Here is a 23,532-nt window from a genome sequence, read left to right as displayed (position 1 = left end):
AGGTATTAAGCCTAGTATTCATTAGATATTTTTCTTGATCCTCTCCTTCCTTCCACCCTCCGCCCTCCAGCAGGTCCCACTGTGAGTTGTTCCCCTCTATGTGTCCATGTGTTCTCATCACTTAGCTCCCACTTATAAATGAGAATAAGCAGTGTTTGCTTTTCTGTTCCTGCATTAGTTTGCTAAGGATAATGGCCTCCAACACCACCCATGTCCCTGCAAAAACATAATCTCATTCTTTTTTATGGCTGCATAGTATCCCATGGTGTACATGTAACACATTTTCTTTATCCAGTCTATCATTGATGGGTATTTAGATTGATTCCATGTCTTTGCTATTGTGAATAGTGATGCAATGAACATACATGTGTATGTGTCTTTACAATAGAATGATTTATATTCCTTTGGGTATGTGCCCAGTAATGAGATTGCTGGGTCGAATGGTATTTCTGCCTTCAGGTCTTTGAGGAATTGCCACACTGTCTTCCAAAATGGTTGAACTAATTTACACTTCCATCAACAGTGTAAAGTGTTCCTTTTTCTCCACAACCTCGCCAGCATCTGTTGTTTTTTTGACTTTTTAAATAATAGCCATTCTGGGCTGGTGTGAGATGGTATCTTGTTGTGGTTTTGATTTACATTTCTCTAATTATCAGTGAGGTTGAGCTTTTTTTCATATGATTGTTGGCCGCATGTAAGTCATATATATATATATATATATATATATATATAATTATTATTATACTTTAAGTTCTAGGGTACTTGTGCACAACGTGCAGATTTGTTACATATGTATACATGTGCCATATTGGTGTGCTGCACCCAGTAACTCGTCATTTACATTAGGTATATCTCTAATGCTATCCCTCCCCCCTCCCCCAACCCCACAACAGGCCCCGGTGTGTGATGTTCCCCTTCCTGTGTCCAAGTGTTCTCGTTGTTCCATTCCCACCTATGAGTGAGAACATGCAGCGTTTGGTTTTTTGTCCTTGTGATAGTTTGCTGAGAATGATGGTTTCCAGCTTCATCCATGTCCCTACAAAGGACATGAACTCATCCTTTTTTATGGCTGCATAGTATTCCATGTTGTGTATGTGCCACATTTTCTTAATCCAGTCTATCATTGTTGGACATTTGGGTTGGTTCCAAGTCTTTGCTATTGTGAATAGTGGCACCATAAACATACGTGTGCATGTGTCTTTATAGCAGCATGATTTATAATCCTTTGGGTATATACCCAGTAATGGGATGGCTGGGTCAAATGGAATTGCTCGCTCTAGATCCCTGAGGAATCGCCACACTGTCTTCCACAATGGTTGAACGAGTTTACAGTCCCACCAACAGTGTAAAAGTGTTCCTGTTTCTCTACATCCTCTCTAGCACCTGTCGTTTCCTGACTTTTTAATGATCGCTATTCTAACTGGTGTGAGATGATATCTCATTGTGTTTTTGATTTGCATTTCTCTGATGGCCAGTGATGATGAGCATTTTTTCATGTGTCTTTTGGCTGCATAATTGTCTTCTTTTGAGAAGTGTCTGTTCATATCCTTCACCCACTTGTTGATGGGGTTGCTTGTTTTTTTCTTGTAAATTTGTTTGAGTTCTTTGTAGATTCTGGATATTAGCCCTTTGTCAGATGAATAGATTGCAAAATTTTTCTCCCATTCTGTAGGTTGCCTGTTCACTCCTATTCAACATAGTGTTGGAAGTTCTGGCCAGGGCAATCAGGCAGGAGAAAGAAATAAAGGTATTCAGTTAGGAAAAGAGGAAGTCAAATTGTCCCTGTTTGCAGATGACATGATTGTATATCTAGAAAACCCCATCGTCTCAGCCCAAAATCTCCTTAAGCTGATAAGCAACTTCAGCAAAGTCTCAGGATACAAAATCAATGTGCAAAAAAAAAAAAAATTTTTTTTTTTGAGATGGAGTCTTGCTCTGTCGCCAGGCTGGAGTGCAGTGGCATGATCTCAGCTCACTGCAACCTCCGCCTCCTGGTTCAAGTGATTCTCCTGCCTCAGCCTCCTGAGTAGCTGGGACTACAGGTGTGCACCACCACATTCAGCTATTTTTTTTTTATTTTTAGTAGAGACAGGGTTTCACCATGTTGGCCAGGATGGTCTCGATCTCTTGACCGCATGATCCACCCACCTCAGCCTCCCAGAGAGCTGGGATTATAGACTTGAGCCACCTTGCCTGGCTCACATGTATGTCTTCTTTTGAGAAGTGTCTGTTCATGTCTTTGTCCACTTTTTTATGGGGTTGTTTTTTTCTTGTTAATTTGTTTAAGTTTCTTATAGATGCTGGATATTAGACTTCTGTCAGTTGGCAAAACTTTTCTCCCATTCTGTAGGTTGTCTGTTTACTCTGTTAATAGTTTCTTTTGCTGTGCAGAAGCTTTTTAGTTTAATAGATCCCATCTGTCAATTTTTGCTGTAGTTGCAATTGCCTTTGGCATCTTCATCATGAAATCTTTGCCCATGCCTATGTCCTGAATGGTATTGCCCAGGTTTTCTTCTAGGGTTTTTATAGTTTTGGGTTTTATATTTAAGTCCTTACTCTATCTTGAGTTAATTTTTGTGTAAGGTGTAAGGACAGGGTCCAGTTTCAATTTTCTGCACGTGGCTAGCCAGTTATCCAAGCACCATTTATAAAATAGGGAATCTTTTTCCCATTGCTTGTTTTTGCCAGGTTTGTTGATGATCAGATAGCTGTAGGAGTGAGGTCTTATTTCCGGGTTCTCTGCTGTTCCACCAGTCTATGTGTCTGTCCTTATACCAGTACAGTGCTGTTTTAGTTACTGTAACTTTGTAGTATAGGTTGAAGTCAGGTAGTGTAATGCCTCCAGCTTTGTTCTTTTTGCCTAGGGATTGCCTTGGATATTTGGGCTCTTTTTTGGTTCCATATGAATTTTAAAATAGTTTTCTTTACTTCACAAGTTACTCCTAACAACATTACCCTTTTTAATTCCATTATAGCACTTATGTACTACTAGGTGATATTTTCTTGTTTATTTTCTAGATCTTTTAACAGGATTAAAATTTTGTAAAAATAAAATTTGTTTTCTACAGTAGTATCCCCTATGCTAAAACAGACTCCAAAGTAAGCTCTCAATAAATGCTGTTGAATTATGGAATAGATAAACCCAGAAAGTAATTTCTTACTTTTGTATAACACATTAGACTTTATTATTTTTAAAGTACTTTCCTTCAATTATGAATTATGAGCTAGGTGGAGATTTTTATCCTCATTTGATATGTGGGGAAGTAAAACTTTGGAATGTATATGCTAAACAATTTCCCTATGCTATCAACAAGTGGATGCTAGAGTTAGAAACTGAACACAGACCTCCTGACTCCTATTCTCTAAGTAAAAAAAAAAAAAATCCCAACCATGGTAATGGGAAGAAGAATAAGGCCAACTTTTGTTAGTGGCTTGGAAAGCAGAGTTGGGCACAAGAGTCTGATAAACTTGTTGGTGTGTCTGTGTTCCACAGTTGACTTAAAAGCAACTCAGCAGGTCCATCTCGAAGAAAAATAGTAAAGTGGGCAGGGTTTATGTCTTCCCTTTGGGTTCTCTGTGCCCAACATTTAACTCTAAACCTGGTTGCCTGTCTCCACAGAGCTTCCCCCATTGTTTGGACTTTCTCAAACCCCACTTCCACCTTTTCATAAGTTCCCCTTATTCTTTCAGGGCACATCTTATGCTCACATTTTTAGTTGTGCTGATATGCAAAGGGCTTAAGAGACCAATATGTTACCCAACCTAAAGTTATAACATGTTGGTATTTTATTTGGTTTATTTATATATTTTTATTTTTTTATTGCAATCACTTTGTGGGTATAATTTTTTTCAGTACATGGGTGAATTGTATATTGGTAAAGTCTGGAATTTTCGTGTACCCATCACTTGAGTAGTGTACATTGTACCCAATAGGTAGGTTTTCATCCGTCACTCCCTTGCACCCTCCCCCTTCTTAGTCTCCAATGTGCATTATACCACTCTGATTGCTTTTGCTTACCCATAGCTTGAACGCTCTCACTTGTATGTGAGACTATGTGGTATTTGGTTTTCCATTCCTGAATTACCTCTCATAGAACAATGGCCTCCAGTTCTAGCCATGTTGCTGCAGAAGGCATTACTTTGTTTTTTTTTTGTTGTTTGTTTGTTTTAATAGCTGAGTAATATCTCATGGTATATGTATATACCATATTTTCTTTATCCACTTAGCAGTTGATGGGCATTTAGGTTGATTCCATATCTTTGCAACTGTGAGTAATGCTGCAATAAACACACACATGCAGATGTCTGTTTTGCATAATATTTTCTTTTCGTCTGAGTAGATATCAGTAGTGGGATTCCTGGATTGAATGGTAGATCTAATTTTACTTCTTTGATAAATCTCCATACTGTTTTCCATAGAGGTTGTACTAATTTACATTCCCACCGGCAATATATAAGTGTTCCCTTTTCACCACATCCATGCCAACATCTTTAAAAATATATATATATGTATATATGTATATATATATACACATACATATATATACATATATATACACATACATATATATACATATATATACACATACATATATATACATATATATACACACACACACACACATATATATATATATATATATATATATATATATATATATATATATATATATTTGTGACAGGGTCTCACTCACTCTGTCACCCAGACTGGATTGTGGTGGCACAATCATGGCTCACTGCAGCCTAAAACTCCAGGGCTCAAGTGAGTCAACCACCTTAGCTTCCAGAGTAGCTGGGACTACAGATGTGTACCACCAGGCCTGACTAATTTTTGTTTAATTATTAGTTTTTGAAGAGATGGGGTCCCACTATGTTGCCCAGGCTGGTCTCAAACTCCTAGGCTCAAGCAGTACTTTCACCTTAGCCTCCCAAAATACTGGGATTGCAGGTGTGAGTAATCACAACAATCCTGTTTTTTGACTTTTTACCTAGCGTTCTGGCAAGGTAAGGTGGTATCTCATTGTGATTTTAATTTGCATTTACCTGAAGAAAATGTAGTAATGTTTGATGTAGTGAGCATTTTTTTATGTTTCTTGGCCATTTGTATATATTATTTTGAGAAATGTTTATTCATGACATCTACCCATTTTTTAAAGGATTTTTTTTCTTGCTGATTTGTTTGTATTCCTTGTAGATTCTAGATGTTAGTCTTCTGTTGGATACATAGTTTGCAAATATTTTCTCCCATTCTCTAGGTTATCTATTTACTCTGATGATTATTTCTTTTGCTGTAAAGATGTTTTTTAGTTTCATTAGGTCCCATTTATTTATTTTTGTTTTTGTCGAATTTGCTTTTGCGGTCTTAGTCATAAATTCTTTGCCTAGGCCAATGTCCAGAAGAGTTTGCCTGGATTTTCTTGTAGAATTTTTATAGTTTCAGTATTTAGAATAAAGCCTTTAATCCATCTAGAGTTAATTTTTGTATATGGTGAGAGACAGGGCTCCACTTTCATTCTTCTACATGTGGCTATCCAGTTTTCCCAACACCATTTATTAAAGAGGGTGTCCTTTCCCCACATTATGTTTTCGTATGCTTTGTCAAAGATCAGTTGGTTGTAAGTATTTGGCTTTACTTCAGGGTTCTCTATCCTGTTCTATTGGTCTATATATATACTTTTATATCAGTACCACGCTGTTTTGGGTACTATAGCCTCATAGTATAATTTGAAGTTTGGTAATGTGATGCCTCCAGATTTGTTCTTTTGCTTAGGATTGCCATTTGGGCTCTATTTTTGGCACCATATGAAATGTAGGATTTTTTTTTCTAATTCTGTGAATAATGATGTTTGTGGTTTGATAAGAATTACTTTGAATCTGTAGATCGCTTTGAGCAGTATGGCCATTTTCATGATATTGATTCTTCCAATCCATGAGCATGGGGTGTATTTCCATTTGTTTTTGTCATCTATGATTTCTTTCAGCAGTGTCTTGTAGTTCTCCTTGTGGATAACTTTCATGCTTTTTGTTAAGTTGCAACTATTGTAAAAGGGATTGAGTTCTTGATTTGATTATCAGCTTGTTTGGTGGTATACAGCAGTGTTATTGATTTGTGTGCATTGATTTTGGTACTTGAGACTTTGCTGAATTCAGTTATTAAATATAGTCTTTTGGAGGAATCTTTAGAGTTCTCCAAAGATTATATCATTGGCAGGGAAAGATAGTTTGAATTTTTTTCTGATTTGGATGCCTTTTATTTCTTTTTCTTGCCTGATTGCTATGGCTAGGACTTCCATGTTTGTGTTTTAACCTAGAGACAATACCTCAGCTCAAAAGAGTAAGCTGAATAGTAAAATTTCAGGAATGGTTTAAAGCCAGTGGACAAGAACTTAATATGAGAGATTTTGTTATTTTTTTTTTGTTTTTTGTTTTTTGTTTTTTGTATTTACAGATTTCCCAGTAGACACTTTGGTGGAGACCTCCAAGCTGGGACCCTGGGTCTTGAGTGCCCCACTAATGGGCCAGAATGTCCTTGACTTCATCTATCACTTGAACTTTTTTTCAGGTTTATAGGTCAATCACTCACATTTACTAAACATCTCTTTTATAGCAAACTGGCTCTGTGTCTAAAAACTTTGACCTATACCATTGTGATAGACTCGGCAAGTTACCTACTCTCTATCCATTCTTTCCTCCTTCTAAACAGAACCATGATTTTGTTTGGGTAAATAATGCACCCACTTAAAATGCTCCTCTCCACAAACTCCCTGCAACTAGGTGTGATAATGTGACCCACTGTGGCCAATGATAGATTGAGCTGGCACTCATCCTGTGCCTTTTGCCCTTCTTCCTTTCATGCCTAGAATGTGATGCAACTTGAGAGCACAAGGAAGAAATATACATGCTAAGGATTTGGGGGGCCAAGAATCCTAAGAACCTAATATTTAAAGACTTTAGAACCACTGTTCCAATCCTCTGTGGTTTACGTCCATGCTTTTTTTTTAGTGACACAAATAAAGCCCTTATTATCTAAGCCACTTTAGGTGAAAGAATTTCTGTTACACAAAGACAGCACAATCTTAGCTGATAAAATAATCTCATTTAATCTTCTCAATAACTTCATGAGGTAGGCTTTATTATTCCAATTGGACACATGAAGAAACAGAAGCTAAGAGATTTGTCTAAGTCCACACAGCTTTTAAGTAGCAGTCTGGACCCAAATCTAGATCTATCTTTTCCTATGCTTTTTCTTCTATACTATTGCATGACAGCTTTCTTACAGGATACTCTGCCAGAGAGAGATTGTGTGTGTGTGTGTGTGTGTGTGTGTATTAGACAGGGAGAGACAGAGAGAGAGAGAGAGAGAGAAAGAGAGAGAGATGCAACCTTTTGAGAGAAGAATCAATCACTGCCCTCATGAGGCATTTTCTAGGTTCCTGATGGTACTAACTGGGTCATATACAAATAAGATATGTATGTATATAGGAAGGGACCAGGAAACTTTGTTCTTACCTCCCAGGAGCTTCTGGTCTAAGATCAATAGTCCTACTCTATCCCTTCTATGCATTCCCACAGCATTGTTGGAACCACTTGTTGTCATTTAGGTGTAGCTTTAATCCATTTATCTATGAGTTTAATGAACATTTATTAATTACATTTTCCTGACCAGGCACACCAGAAAAGAAATACTGGACTGATCCTGAAGACCTGAGTCCTAGTTCTAGTACTACCACTAGGAATGAGTTCTACGCCTCAGTCTCTCCATCTATATAAGAAGGACATTAGACTAGATGATCTCTAAAAAAACTTCTAGCCCAAACAGACTTGGTTCCTTTGAATTGATTCAGGTTTGGCCAAAAAGGTATTTTAGGGCCAGATCATACTAGATCTTTAATACCTTTTGAAATGTCTGGGACTTCCCCAGAGACTATAAGAAACTATGGAAGTTTTTCAGGTTATACTTGGGTAGTGCTTCTAAGTTAAAATTGCAGCTTTCAGTTTGCTGGTTGTGTGATCTTGGGCAAGTATCTTAACCTTTCTGTGTGAGTTTCTATAGAACGGGAACAACAATTGCACCTATGGCATAGCATTCGTACTAGGGTTAATGAGAAATAAACATAAAAAGTCCATAGCGCATTGCCTGGGAAAAAGAAAATGATTAATCCATGGCAACCATGATTATTACTGTTATTAATTTTCTGCCTTCTAGACACTCTCTCTATTTTCTAGCCAGGTTAGTAGGCCCCCTTTCTTCTTTTCCTGCCATCACACAAGGAAAACAGCTGCCCTTGCTGAAAGAGAACTGGCAAGGGTGAGGGTGGGGGTGGGAGGGGAGGGGATGTTGTCAAGGAAGCCCTGATTCGAATTAGAAATACCTTCTAGCCCAGCAGAACAGTATTGATGACTGATCGCACTCCTTCCTCATGCTCCCTCCCCAGGGCACAAAAGAGGGGCCAGGCTTGGGAGGTAGCCCAGCTGAACACCTACAAAGCAGAGGCTCCTCTTTGGCTGTTGACAGTGGTATCTGCAGCTCACTTTAAGATGGCCAGTTAGCCCACATTCATTTTCTGCTCAATGACTTTTAACTTTCATTGTCTTTTCCACTCGCTTTGATAGCCTCTCAGTGGCTGCTTTTCTGAGATCTTTCATAACGCAAAAATGCATTGAGCAATCAAAGTCAAAATCACTGAGCTAAATCCCCACTTAATGTGTGTGCTTTGTGGAGGATACTTAATTGATGCCAGAACCATAATAGAATATCTGCATTCCTTCTGTGAAACCTGTATTTCGTGTTACCTATAGATCAGCAAATATTGTCCTTTAATGTCCAAGTTCACAAAACCATTATGCTCTGAATATAACATCAGATAAAAATCCTCAATCTATTGTATACAATTACTTCCAGGCCTTTTCAAAAATAAAATGAGAAGGGATCTTTATGCATCTCTTTATTCAGCTGTTGCTGCCAATGGCTCTAATGAAAATAGAGAAGTTGCAGATGAAGATAAGAGAATTATAACTGATGGTGAAACAATAAGCTTATCCATTGGATTTTTTTTTTGACCAGAACAGAAAGTAAACAAAGACAAAGAGAAGTTTAAGGAGGAGGTGAATGATAAAAGTTATTTACAATGCTCAGCCAGAATGACTGTGATGAACCTAAGGAACATATCTTATACTTCCCAATTGATGTCATGTATGAAGAGGAATCTTTAAAGGATAAATATACATTAATAGATATTACTTACATTTATATGTGGATAAGAAATGGACTTCTTCCTTTAAAGTACGGTGTTTGACCTATTAGTAAAAGAATGAAACTTAGTTGCCGGAGAGATGAACTGACAAAAATGCTGGAGAACTGGAATGTGACTTTGGAAGTAACAAGGCCAATGGCCCAGTAGGAGTTATTTCCTCTAGCTCTTCTTGTTTGCCTAGCTGCACTACTCCAATCCAGTCTCCTCATCTTCAGTTTCCTCACATGCCCAGTATTATGAATGCCACCAGGAACAGTCCCACTGGTAACTATGAACCTTTCTCTGCCAACAGACCTAAAAAATCATCAGCAAATGGGTTATTAGAAACTTCATTCTTAGGTTGATAACTGAGACTGTTAAGGAAAAAAAAATCCAGCTCCTAATTTTTTTTTTTTTTTGAGACAGGGTCTTGCTCTATTGCCCAGGCTGGATCACAGTGGTGTGATCACAACTCACTGCAGCCTAGACCTCCTGGGCTCAAGCTATCCTCCCACCTCAGCCTCCCAAGTAGCTGGGACCACAGGTGAGTGCCACCATGCCCAACAAATTTAAGTTTTTTTTTTAAATGTAGAGATGGGGGTCTCCCTATGTTGCCCATGCTGGTCTCAAACTCCTGGGCTCAAGCAATCCTCCCTCCTTGTCCTCCCAAAGTGTTGAGATTACAGACGCGAGCCATAGTGCTCAGCCAAGCTCCTAATTTATATAGGTATGTCTATGCCATTACAGCTTTACAAACACTAATACACGTGACTGTGGTCAAATTTGCTTTCTTTTGTAATTACATTGAATTTGACTATAAAAGATGGACCAAGTGTGACATTCATATATACATTACTTGGAAAGAAAGATTGTCTTAAAAAGAACTGGTTTTTGTGTGGGCAGGCAATGTTTTCTTCTGTGTGAAGTGTTTTCTGTAAACACTGTTTGAATGTGAAAACCCTCTAAAATAGACATAAACCTTGGTCCATAGTTCGTCAATCTCCATTAACATCTGTGTTACATGCCCTTGGATTGTTCTTGCTATTATGTTGTTTTATGAACCTGTAGACAACACATGCTTTTTATTTTGAAATTTAAAAAATAAAAAGAATATGCATAGAATGGTGCATAGACTATACATCAAATGCTGCGATGTAACTGTGAGTAGCCATTTCTTGCATATTTAACCATTTTGAGTTCTTCATTTCACTTTACTTCTCTGTTATTGCACAGAACAATCTTAAGAAAGTAAACAGCAGTTTTACAATTTGTGTGCTTTAAAAGTGGGTACTATTGTTTATTTTTACTGACTTGTTTAAATGAATATATTTTGTAAGAATCAGATGGCATTATGCTTGCTTTACAATGCTGTATTCGTACAGAAACAGTATTGTATATTTATAAATATAATAATGAAAATATTGTGTTTCATGTACTTAGAAATGGTTTTCAAGTTATCCAAACTAGTTCAGACTTGGCAGATACTCTGTATTTGAACCTTGCTTATCATCATGTAACATTTTAAATGTGGATACACAAATCTAAATTATTTTCCATTGGAAGAAATTGACAAATCATTACAATGTTGAAATATTTCCAATAATACATTTTTTTACTTTAAAATTTTATTACTATAATAAAGAAAATCTCTTAACCAAGGAATATAAAAATTGTGTATATCGTTCTAAATTTTGCCTGTTGGCTATGGTGGAATTAGTGTGTTTTTAAAATGCCTGTCAGTAACTATAATTCTATAGCAATTTTTAAAATGAAACCTTTTAATTTTTAAATGAATCAGAATTTTTTTTTAGTATGGGGCATAGTAGCATTTTCTAATTTAATAGTTACTTTAACAGTTACAAACAATGGAATATACCTTCTCTGTAATGTCTGATAATATAAATAATTTATTATGATCTTCTACATGTATTAATTTTAAAATAGAGTGAGCATGTTGAACATAAAATATGAATAACTCCAACAATTTTCCATATATATTTTGCTTTGGTCAAACTGTGTATATTTATCATCTATCAGTTACATGTGAGGCTGTTTATTCTATATGAATATTGCTTCAGGTTTATATGGAAAATTTTTGGCTAAACATTTCATTGTCCCCTCTATGTAAAAAAAGCACAATTCTATCATTTTGTCTTGCTTATCACTATTAAATCACTACATTTGCGTATTTTTAAAAATCAGAACTGGGAACATCCTAGGTTTTGCCAAAGAAGAGTTCCAAAAGACAAGGGTGTAGGAGGGAAGGTACAGTTTGTATCAGATGCCCATATTTTATCTACTGGGTTTTACTTTCCCTTGAAGGCACTGGTTCTCACTGTCACCCCTTGTAAGGGAACAGAGTTCTCAATTTAATGAGCACGGAGAAATTCCCAGGTTTGGACAAAGAAGAGCTTGGAAAGGAAGGCCTGCAGGAGGGGAAGGATTGGCTGCCCACAGCTCACCTCTCAGTATGATCTCTTTCTCAGCAGACACCACTGCCCCACTACTCTTTCAACTCTAGCTCAAGAAGGTATGCAAACTACATAAATTTGTGATTGCATTTGGCCACAAATAATAAAAGCAAATAAGCAAACAAAGAAACCCGGAAGTTTAAACAAGCAAAGGGTTTGCTTTTCTCATATAACAAGAAATCAAAAGCTAGCAAGTCCAGGAACCACTGGATATTCAGGCCCTCGTGTCTTTATGCTCTGCCATTCTTGCCTGTAGCATCATCCTAGTGATATAGGTATCTATCTACAGGATAGATAGCTCCTGAAGCTCCAGGCATCATGGCTGCATTGCAGGAAGAAAGAAGAGGACAGGAAAAAGGCAAAACTTATGTGCCCATATAAGTGTCTTTAAAAAAATAAACTTCTAGAATCCCAACACAGTGAGTTCTGCTTATATCTCATTGGCTACCTGTCATCTGGCTACACTTCTACAAGGCAAGGGAGGCTGAGAAGTGTAGTTTGTTCAGCTGGGCACACTTCTGCCTCAAACAAAATTAATGTTCTGTTAGGAATAAGAGAGTAGGTATGGGATAAGGACAAGCAGTCTGCCACACATATTTTCTGCTTCTTTGCGGTACAGGTGAAAGTGGCTGTCATTTCACAAATAATTGTATTAAATACTAAAAACAGATCAAAGAAGGAAAGAATGACAAGAAAATTAAATCTTATTAACAAGGTCAATTTTACAAAGCAGTTCTTTGTGGCCAGAAGACAAGTATCCAGGCGCCTCTACCACTTCAGTGGGGCCTTACTAGCACCACCTCCCAGGAAACTACATTTCTGCCCTCCCGGCTTCCTTCTAAATCACAAGTGCCACCTTTCTTGTTTATTTTACTGTCTTTTTAAAATGAGTATCTTTTGTAAGGATCAGATGGCATTATGCTTGCTTTACAAGGCTGTATTGGTACAGAACCAGCATTGTATAGTTATAAATATAGTAATGAAAATATTAGAAGGATAACAAAGGTACCTTTGGAGCACTCTCTTGGGTCTCACAAGCTCTTTCTAACCTAAGGCCAAAGACAGGGGTTGCCTAGGGCCGAATTTCCTCAGGTACAGTTTTCAGCCTGCCTCATTCATAGTCCATTGACTGGGCTTGGGTAACAGGGATGTCAGCAGTGGCAATGAAAAACTGAAGATTAGAGGCCCTTCTCCCATTTCTCTGGATGCTGCATAAGCCTGCTGGATCAGGATCACCAACGTGGGAGGTGACATTAATGGCTTACATGGGGGTAAGCAAATGGAATATGCCATGTACACCTGCATTTGTACCTGAGAGTCATACCTAATGCAAATGTCTCTCTCATTCCAATGGCTCCTCACTGTTCCTCCACATGGCCCTTTGATGCTGACTTCACCTACCTGCTTCTTGTTGTGCTTGCCCTCTGTGTCCCTACCCCCTTCAACTCCACATGCTAGCCAAGATGTTTCCCACTGGCATCTCAAAGAGATTAGATATTATTTACATGATATATAAATATAATGTGATTAAGAGCTTCAGCTCTGAAGGGTGCAATACTGCCTTCCCTCTTGTCTACTTAAGATAGCCTTAGGTAAGTCATATAACCTCACTGTGTCTCAGTTAGCCATCTGTAAATGGGATAATAACATTACCTACCTTATAGGGTTGTTGTCAGGATTGAGTGAGTTAGTTCATAAGGTACTTGTCACATAGCTAGTTCTCAATAAATGTTAGCTACTACAATACAGCTATGGGCTTTTGACGTGTTAGTTCCTCTGCTTGGAGCACCCTTTTCCACCTCTCCTGTTGGAAAACTCTCTTTTGTCCTTCCAAAATCACTCCAAATTTATCTCCTTTATGAAGAGCTAAGCAAAATTAGGGATTCACTTAGGTTTATTCAACACTTTGCACATGGCCCTCACTAATCTGGAACCTCCTTGAGGACAAGGTTCTATGCCTTATTTCTTTATCCTTAGCATCTTGCACAGGGCCTGACCTACAGTAGACTTTTGGTGGCTGTTTGGGAATGAATGAATGAATTGATGATGAATGCAAAACAAAATGCAGCAAGTGGGATCATCATATTCTCCCTTCCCAAGACTCCCCAATGACAGATTTTATAAGTTCTGCCACATACACATCACTTTTGCAGAATTTAATATAATACCCTCTTTCATGATGTCCTAAAATGTGTCTCCACACCCCCCGTTTTATTCATGATAACCTATAGGTGTTAGAACTCACTGGACTAGCTATCAGCAGAGGGAGCTGATAGGGAGGGACGGTGTTTGGGAGGACACGAGTTGGGGTGGAAGAAGCCTAAGTCATCAAGATCTCCAGGGATGATACATCCCATTCCATTCCTTTCCCATAGGGCATGCTCTTAAAGATGTTTCTTGAGGGGACGTGAAACTTTCATGACCTACAGCAGTTCCTGTCTGTGAAAAGGATGGGGCAGCTGTGCCTGATTATAGAGAAAGAGGCTAGGAACTGAGCCAGAGCAGTCATAAAATGATACAGAGGCTGATCATAGGCTTATGTTGTCAGATAACCAAGGTCCCAAGCAGAATCAGGTGTGGTTGGCAAGTTATTTGAACCAAACTGATGGAAGGAGTAGGGCCCTCTCTTTGATAGTTCCCCTTGTGTCCAAAACTTGGGAATTCACATGAACCAAAAACTCTGACAGGGGTGACTTCCACTAGAGTGTTAGGCCATAAAGGGTGAGGGATGAGGTGTGGAAAATTGGCAAAATCAAACTGTAATGTGGTTGCTTCTTTTCCTATGGCTTTGCCACTGACTCACTATGTGACCTTGGGTAAGTTCTCTTTTTTCTAGGCCTCAGTATCCCCATCTCTGCAATAAGGCGGCTAGACCTGATGATCTCTAAGAAACTTACAGCTCTGTAATTTTGGCATAAATTGTGAAATGAGATATCCAAAGACCCTTACAACCAGGAGAGATTCATCTGTCTGGCTTGAAAAGGAGGCTGCCCAGCATGAGGGCAGGGGGTTGTGTAGGATGATCCCCTTGAAAGCCCAATGATCCCTGAATGTCTCTGTCCCCCAAGTAGTCTGGGGCTAATTCGAGCTCACTCCAGTCTCCTAGCCTTTGTATTCTTAATATTTTTTTTTGAGTGCCACCCCTAGCATGGGGCCCTGGCCTTGAAAGGTCTGAGAGAGGCCCTGGCTAATGAAGGCATTTCTTCCCTAGAGGAATTGAAGTGCTTTTTCCAGGCTGAGAAGGTGATAATTTTCTCATTTAAATCACATCTATTATAAACTTAAGTGGGGCTTATTTAGAGAATAATTTAGTTTCTCAAGACAACTGGAAAAAAAACTATTAGCAGTGGGAGACTGCTCCAAGCAGATGGCTTTTTTTTTTCTCCTGAGTTTGTGGGGGCAGGGTGGGGAGGAGGTAATTTGCTGGCATTTTTATAGCCCTTTGAAGCTGACAGTGGTATGGCCAGAAGGAAACATGGCTCCTTAGCTCTGGGGCAGGGCCTGGGAATCTGCATGTTGCTTTCTGGGAGTTGCAAGAAGGGAAACATCCTTGAACTACAGAGAAAATGGGTAAAAGGATAACAAAGGCACAGAAATGATACAAGGAGGAGCCCTAGGATCTGACTTAAGGAGAAGGCTTGGGGTCATCTAAAGTACAGAATGATGGGATTGTGATATTTAAAGACTGGAAGGGCCTTAAAGGATTGCCTGGGTCAAATATCACCATTTTGTAAGTTAGGAAGCTGAAGCCCAAGGGGCAGAGACATGTCCGAGTTCATACACATGCATAAACACACTCACAAACACACCTTAAAGTTATGGAATCATAGATACACAGTGTCCTGGAACTGAGCCACTGTAACACAGCTTATCCAACACCCCCGCCCCTCCCCCCCACCGGCCTTATGCTATCAATGGGGAACTAGAGGTCCAGAGAAGAGAAAGGATCAACCCAAGGTCACACAGAGAGTCAGCGGTAAGCTAGGGAATGGAGACACAGAGAAAGAGGTATTTGGAAACCCCTTAAAGAATGAAGTGGGAGATGGAAGAAAAGGCTGCCGAGATTTGACACCAGGGAATTAGCAGGCAGACCACACACAAAGAGTATGTTTACTCTTTCTAAGGCAATCCTGCCCTGGATAGTGGTCTTCATTTCCAAAGATTGCTGCAGAAGGAAGGCTCATACACTAGAGGCACATGTAAAAATTGCTATAGCCTCCAGTTCTTGGTTTCCATCATTTCTCTCTTCTCATCTCTCTCCATTTATCCTATCCTTGCTTGGCCTCCTCGGTTTCTGTCTCTGATTTCTCTCTCTCCCTTGGGTTCTTTGTTTCAGAATCACTACTCCTAGGCCCCATCTTAGTTTTGTAGGTTGTGTCTATACCTAGCTGAGTGGCACCTCTTAGAGTTGCAGTGTGCATCCTGTATAACTCTATACAGCATTCCTGCTCCACCCCATCAAAAACAAAATGTTTATTACTTTATCTCAGGTAGATATACGGGAAGGAAGGCCTAGGTTAAACACTAATGATGCCATTTTCCCTCTCTGGTGTCATATCGCTTTCAAAAGGAGAGCTAACTGCCTCCAATGAAATCTCATTGATGGATGATTATAGTTGGAAATATGAAGTTAGGGGAGGGGGGATAATATTGGGGATATAACTACTCCTAATATAATACCTTACAGATCTAGCACCAAGGACTTAAAGTTAGAGAATTCTTTCAATGAGATACTCATTACTGAGCACCTACTTTGTGCCAGGTTTCGTGTTAGGTATGGGAAGGGCATGAGAGTGAGAAAGTGGCAGGGAAAAATTACACAAAGAATTTCACAAGGAGTAGGGCAGGTGATTGCTTAAGGAGCTAATTATAACTCGGAGCTGAAGGATGTGTGAGCTAAACAGCTCAATATAGAAGTACAAAGGAGAGGGATGTTATCTTCTAGTGGGGGTGGGGGAAAAGGAAGGCTACACAGAAGAACTGGCATTTGCGTTCTGCCTACAAAGCTGAAAAGGATTTCACCCAAATCAGGGAAGGTGAGGGGAAAGGGAACAGTGGGATGAGTAAATGCCTAGGAGCCTGAAAAAATAGAACATGTTTGAACCTTGTGATAGGAGAATAACAGGGAGGAAAGGGTAGATGAAGTTTTACAGTTAAGAGTGGTATAAAAGGGAAGCCCGCAATGCCAGGCTAAGGGGTATGGGTCTTATCCTTGGGGAAATGAGGAGCCATTGAAGAGTTTTAAGCAGGGAAGTCACATGATCATATTTTGTTGTTTATTTTGTTTTCTTTCTCTGGATAATAATTATGGCAGCAAAGTGGAGGACTGGCTGGAGGAGGGGAAGCCTGAAAATAGGGAGATGAGTGAGAACATTTTGAAGGACAGAACTGAGTCAGTGTAACAGATAGAAAAGATATTTTGGTAGTAGATTAACAGAATTTGAGTAATATTGGATTGAGGGGTTTATGAGTGAGCTACTAATGCTCCAGAACAATCACTGATCTCAATGCCGTATAACAACAAACATTTATTTCTCACTAGAATAACTTCAGGTCAACTAGGGTTGTGATGACCAGGCTGGGCTTGTCCTGGATTGGCTACAGGAATGAGAAGACACACACAATGCTTCTTAGTACCTAGCTTCAGAATTTGCATGCTGTCACTTATGCCAGCCTTCCATTGGCAGAAGAAAATAACATAACTGGGCCTAGAATCAGAGTGGAAGGGCACTACAATGTCACATGTCAACAAAGAGCATGGATAAAGAGAAGGGTGAATAATTGAGACCATTAATGCAATCAGTCTACCACAGTTGGAGCTGAAGGATGAGGCAAAGGCGGAAAGGTGAAAAAGATCATATGGCATATTTGAGAAACAAACAAAAGGCTAATGTGGCTATACCACAGAGAGCAAGGAGGGAGAGTGGTGTGATATAAAGCTGGTAGATGCCAGATCATGTAGGTTATCACGGGTCACAGTAATGGTTTTAGTCTTTATTCTGAAGGCAATAAGAAACCACTATAGAGATTTAAGTAGAGGAAGGACATTCTCCAAATTTTCAGCTGGGGCAAATGGATACCTTATGATGCTATTCAGTGACATAGAGAAGCCTAGTGAAGCCTGAGTTCTTCAGCTGGAAGACCAAGATTAGGTGTATGGTAGATCTTGATGAGTATAAGCCAAGGTTTCTCAATGTTTAGTGCTATTGGCATACTAGGTGTGATCAATGTTTGTTGTGGGGCTTGTCCTGTGCATTGTACGGTATTACCAGCACCCCTGGTCTCTAGCAGATGCTGGTCGTACTACTCCCCGCAAGTTGTGATAACGAAAAATTTCTCCAAGCATTGTCAAAGTCTCCGGGGACCAAAACCACCTCTGGTTGGGAATCACTGGGTCTAATCTAACCCTGGTCTAAACTAATCGTGGTTATTTCATTTACTTTGCCACTAATTGATTAGGAAGTGACATGCATTTCAGAGTGCTGGCTGTCCCCCCTGTTCTCCACTTCTTTCATAGCAATAGAGTGCCACTTTTTAGCTGGGCACATTGCTATCAGATTCTCTTACAGCTGGGTGTAGGAATGACACTAGGTTTTTGCCAATGAGTTTTTTTTTCTTTTCTTTTTTTTTTTTTTTTTTTTTGAGAGGGAGTCTTGCTCTGTCGCCCAGGCTGGAGTGCAATGGCACGATCTTGGCTCACTGCAACCTCGCCCCCCACTCCGGGTTCAAGCGATTCTCCCGCCTCAGCCTCCCAAGTAGCTGGGATTACAGGCACCCGCCATAATGCCCGGCTAATTTTTGTATTTTTGTAGAGACAGGGTTTCACCATGGTGGCCATGCACCAATGAGATTTAAGTGGAAGTGTTGTATTTGATTTCTGGGAAGGCTCCTTAAAATGGATAGTGTGTCTTCTCTTCTGTTTCCTCTGTCTTCCTTTCTGAATATGAATGTCATGACTGGAGTTCCAACAGCCATTTGGGGCCCTGTAGATATGGGCAATTCCATAAGAATGGCAGAAGAGAAGGCTGGAAGGATTCTGGGTCTCTGACGACTTTGTGAGTCTGTCATACCGGCCCTCAGCTGCCTGCCCCTGGGCTTCTATACAGAAATAAAATGTTACTATATTTAGGACATCCATTTTGTTTTATGTTTTGTTTCATTTGTTTGTTTTTCTGTTGTATTGCTGCAGAATCTAAAGTCCTAACTGCTAAAGCACATAGTGCAATTCTTACCAATGACATGTGAGAAGAAGTCTGTTGTGGAGCTTGGAGGAAAGGTTACTTCACTTGATCCTCACCAAAAGGCAGAGATGTGACAGGAAAGATTTTTGCTGTCTAAAGATGAGTGAAAATGAAAGACTTTTCTCTTTTTCAGCCTTTGGCTATTAGTGTATGGAAACTTGATGCCTGGCACTGTGGCAGCCATCTTTTGACCATAAGAGGAGCAGCTGACATGCTAAGGGTAATAGAGCAGACAGATGGAAAGAACCTGGATTCTTCATACCAGTGAACCGCTGAATTGACCAACAGCAGAACAGAGTACTTGTTAGATAAAGCCAATACACTGTTAACATAATTTAATCATTTTTACTTAAGTTTCTGTTACTTGCACCTTAAAGTCTCCAAAATGATACAATTAAGATATGAAGGAAAATAATGAGCTAAGTTGGGATACATAGAATTTGAAAAAATTTATGGAACATCTTTTTTTTTTTTTTTTTTGATATAGTCTTGCTCTGTCACCCAGGCTGGAGTGCAGTGGCGCGATCTCGGCTCACTGTAACCTCTGCCTCATGCCTCAGCCTCCCGAGTAACTGGGATTACAGGCACACACCACCAGGCCTGGCTAATTTTTGTATTTTTATTAGAGGCGGGTTTCACCATGTTTGTCAGGCTGGTCTTGAACTCTTGATCTCAAGTGATCTGCCTGCCTCTGCTTCCCAAAGTGCTGAGATTACAGGCGTGAGCCACCATGCCCAGCCTGACATCGATGTTTTTAATGCCTAATAGTCCGTTGACCATATATATTTAAACCTAAAAGAAGATATGAGATTGGCCTCAGTAATGGGGAAGGAGCTCTAGTCCTCCTTGCAGGTGGGGGCTTGGCTATCCACTCTGACCGACCTCCCACTTCCTTATAGCTAATCTATTGGCAGGGTCACAATAGGGGAGCTCTACTTCAGGGTTCCAGGGAAAGAATAGCAGGGAGCTGCAAAAGAAGGGGCATGGGCCTCACTAGAATCAGAATGATATCTCCAAGGCCCAAAGTCAGCACTTGTTCAGGCTGACCTCAGAATACTGGTAATACTGTCACTCCCTCTCCCCACACCCCACATTCTGAGCTTGGCTTATAGCAGTAGCTTTGGGGAAAATCCAAGTACATGTGGGAACCCTGCTAATGTTACCAGCTGGTTATTATCCCTATATTGTCATTAAAGCTTGAGGCCGCCAGCTAAGCTCCTATACATGCTCATAACCACCAGAGGACAGTACGGTCTGGACAAGGCTTGCCAACCAGCAATGCAAGCCAGCCTTTCTGGGATTATTTATTGCCTAAACCAGAGGCCCTCCTACCTCTGCCTTTAATTTTAGACTGGGGCCCAAGAGGCTCTAGCAAGGAAGCTCAGAGCCATTGGGTTTTGAAGGAAGCTCTAGCACTTTGCCTTTGTCTTTGTTACTCCGTTTCAGGCTTTGTAGGGAAGCAAGAACTCCTCATGGCTTCAGAGTATCATGGGTTAAAGCCAAAAGCAGCTGGAAGCACAAGCTAAAGGATATATTTGGAAGGTGGATTCCTCCTCCTCTTCCTCCGGAAGGGGCAGGCAGATCTTGGCCTCATGCCCAGATCACAGAACCACAGACTCAGAGCTGAAAGAGCCCTTAGCTATCAGGCAGGAATTCTTAGCCTACAAGTCCATGAGTCACTTGAAATTGTATGCTAAATTGTGGCATCTGCATCCACAGATTTCGTCAGATTCTCAGAAGTCTGTGATTCCATGAAAAGTTAAGAAACATTACAAGCCCTTTAAGTTACAGACAAGGCACTGAGAGGGGAGGAGCTTGCCCAAGGCCACAGAGTTAGTCAGGGTTAGAGCTGGGACTGGAAATCAGGCCTCTGACATCAGTGCAGACACTCTGCACTATGCAATAATCCTTTAAACCCTTCTCTTCAAGCTGTGGTTTCCTGGGCACATAGGGGAATAGGGATAGAAGGTGATGGTAATGGTAAGCTAGATCTGGGCAGCAAGTACAACCCAGACTGCATTTGTAGGTGGTGGAATAGGCTGGAGGGGAAGATGGGAGGAGTGTCAGGGAACCCAGCAGTCTTATTGGGGAAGTTACCAGGGTGCTTTCTCCATGTTCTTTCTTTCTCTTTCCCTCTGGCTCCAGGGTTATATCTTCTTACTTGTCTTACACATTATTACTGACTCAATTTCCTTGGGTTCCACCTCAGTATGCTCAGCTGGAGTTTAACTGTGGATTTGGATATAGTTTCCTTAGCTTCTTTCATTTTTTGCCTTGCTGAAGAGTGAGCATTTAGGAACTTTGGGTGTTGGTGCTATTCACTTCTGGGCCAGGGGAAAACCAAAATAACTAAGTAATCTTATAGAATGTTTTGAGTAACTGGCCCAGATCTACCACTAAGCTCAGTGGCCTATATAATGTCAAAGGGGAAAGAGATCTTAGGAAGTTCATCGAGTCCTTGATTATACAAATTGGGGTCTGTGGCCCAGAAAGGAATAGAGATGAACCTGTCAACACACAGTACTTAGGCAGGTGGAACTGCACTCTAAGGATATAAGAATCCTAGCTCTCTCTAGCATGCTTCGCTTTTCCCCATTGTGTTTTGGCCTCTCTAGGATGGTACTGGAAGTCTCATTTTGAAGCCCTGGCCAGCAAGTAAAGCTGTTAGTCTGGTGGGTTTTTTAGGCCCTATCAGAACCTTCTTCCTGATCTTGTGCCTAATACAGGACACTCCCCACTGTAAACATGCCAGCAGGTCAACCATCTGGCTCCCAACTCCTTAGTTGTGTGTCCCTGAAGACAGTATGGCAAAATAGAAAAAGTCCCACAGACTGGGTTACTATACCAGGCAAGTTCATTTCTCTTCTCAAAACTCAGGTTTTTAAATCTGTAAAACAGGGAGAAAACCTCACTGGGTACTTTTAATTCCCTTTATGCAGCTTTACGTATTTTCATAGCGTTTATTACTTTCTTGCATACCTTATAATTTATTTACTTATTGTCTTTCAAATTGAAATGTCAGCTCCATGAGGGCAGGGCTCTTTGATTGCTTTATTCACTTCTGCATGCCCAGTGCCTAGAACAGTGCTTGAAATATAATGCGTACTCAGTGAAAAGCTGTTAAATGAATGAGTGAGGATTAAATAAGAGAATGAATCGGGGAGTGTCCAGTTAACAGGAAACTATCATGTTGAGAGTTCTTTTGGTCTTTCTAGGTGCTGATCCTGGCAAGTGTGCTGGTTAGCTAAGTACTTATCCCCCTCCTTGGCCTGCCTTCACAGCTGCTGCCTGCTCTTTGCACTGCATACCAAGGTGATATTGTAGCACTCCTTGTTGCAAGGTTGGAGATTGTGTCCCAGAGGCAGGCTGGGAGCTGGTGTGGAGAGTCAGAAGGCTATTCCAGTCTAGATTTGTAGCTGTCTTCCCCAGATGGTGAGATTCTTGCACAGGTGCTGCGCTCTCTCCTTGTGTAAAACAAATACCTAACCCCCAAGAAAGACATGAATGATTTACCGGACAATTTAGTACCTTTTGGGTGGAATCAATTAAAAAAATAATCCGCATTTAGGAAGCACTTAGAAATCCAAGATTGTTTAACTACTAAGGTCACTATGATGAGAGCTTTATCATTGTAATGAGAGTTCCAGTGAATGTACATTTAAGGCAGTCTGGCCTCTTCTGCCCACTCCCCACTTCTTCCCTCATCTGCCCTCACCTTCCTGAAAGTTGTGTCTTGTCTGTCTGTCTGTCTGCCTGTCTCTCAGACCACTCCTTGTGTCTCCTCTCAGCGTGCTCTTTCTGGGTTATCGAATTATGACATCTGCCTATCTTTTTCCCCTGTCTTTGTCTGGTTCTCAACCCTCATCTTGAGAAGTAAGCTGTAAAACATTCTCTTGGTAATTAGAAGTGGTAAAGCAGTTCTGCTGGCAGATAAGTCAGCAAATAAGTTTCTGAATTTCCAGAGGAAAGGCCATGGATCCCCTAACAGAATCTTTTGAGGCAGGAATTGTTATCTAAGTCTCTGTGAGCTGTGAGACACTACCAAACAGATTATGCTTGGGCCTGTACTGGGGGAATTCTCAGTTGCACAGAACCTAGAATACTACGCACATATAAAACTAAGAGATTACCTAGACTACCTCTGCTCCCTTTAAAAGATCTATCTATCTATCTATCATCTATCTATCTATCTATCTATCTATCTATCTATCTATCTATCATCTATCATCTATCTATCTAGATATGATTCTTCTCTGCAATATCTTGGAAAAACACTTGTCTAGGCCCCTCCTGCATATCTCCTATGATAAGGAGTTCACTCCATCTAATGACAACCTGTTTCATTTATAGGCTGCTCAGTTAAAAAATCCTTCCTTGTGTTGAGCTGAAATTTGTTTCCTGCTGGTTCCCACCCAAGGGTCTCATTTCTGCCTTCTGAAGCCTCTCAGACTCCATCTGCTCTCTCTGTTCCTGACAATGTCTTAGAGGTCTACAAAAAGAGCACTTCTCTTAAGTCTTCTCTTCTCCAGCTGATAGGATTTGGATGTTTGTCTCCTCCAAATCTCATATTGAAATGTGGCCTTCAAT

General features: G+C 40.2%; 1 pseudogene; it reads left to right on the top strand.

The window, feature by feature from the left end:
* The window catches only part of LOC100608511 (polycomb complex protein BMI-1-like), a 36,978-nt pseudogene extending 27,380 nt beyond the window's left edge, over positions 1-9,598 (top strand).
* Positions 9,599-23,532: the final 13,934 nt, after the last annotated feature.

This window comes from Pan troglodytes, chromosome X (genome assembly GCF_028858775.2).
Source record: "Pan troglodytes isolate AG18354 chromosome X, NHGRI_mPanTro3-v2.0_pri, whole genome shotgun sequence".
NCBI lineage: Eukaryota > Metazoa > Chordata > Mammalia > Primates > Hominidae > Pan > Pan troglodytes.
Note: the sequence above shows the minus strand (reverse complement) of the source record. Positions and strands in the feature narration are given on the sequence as shown.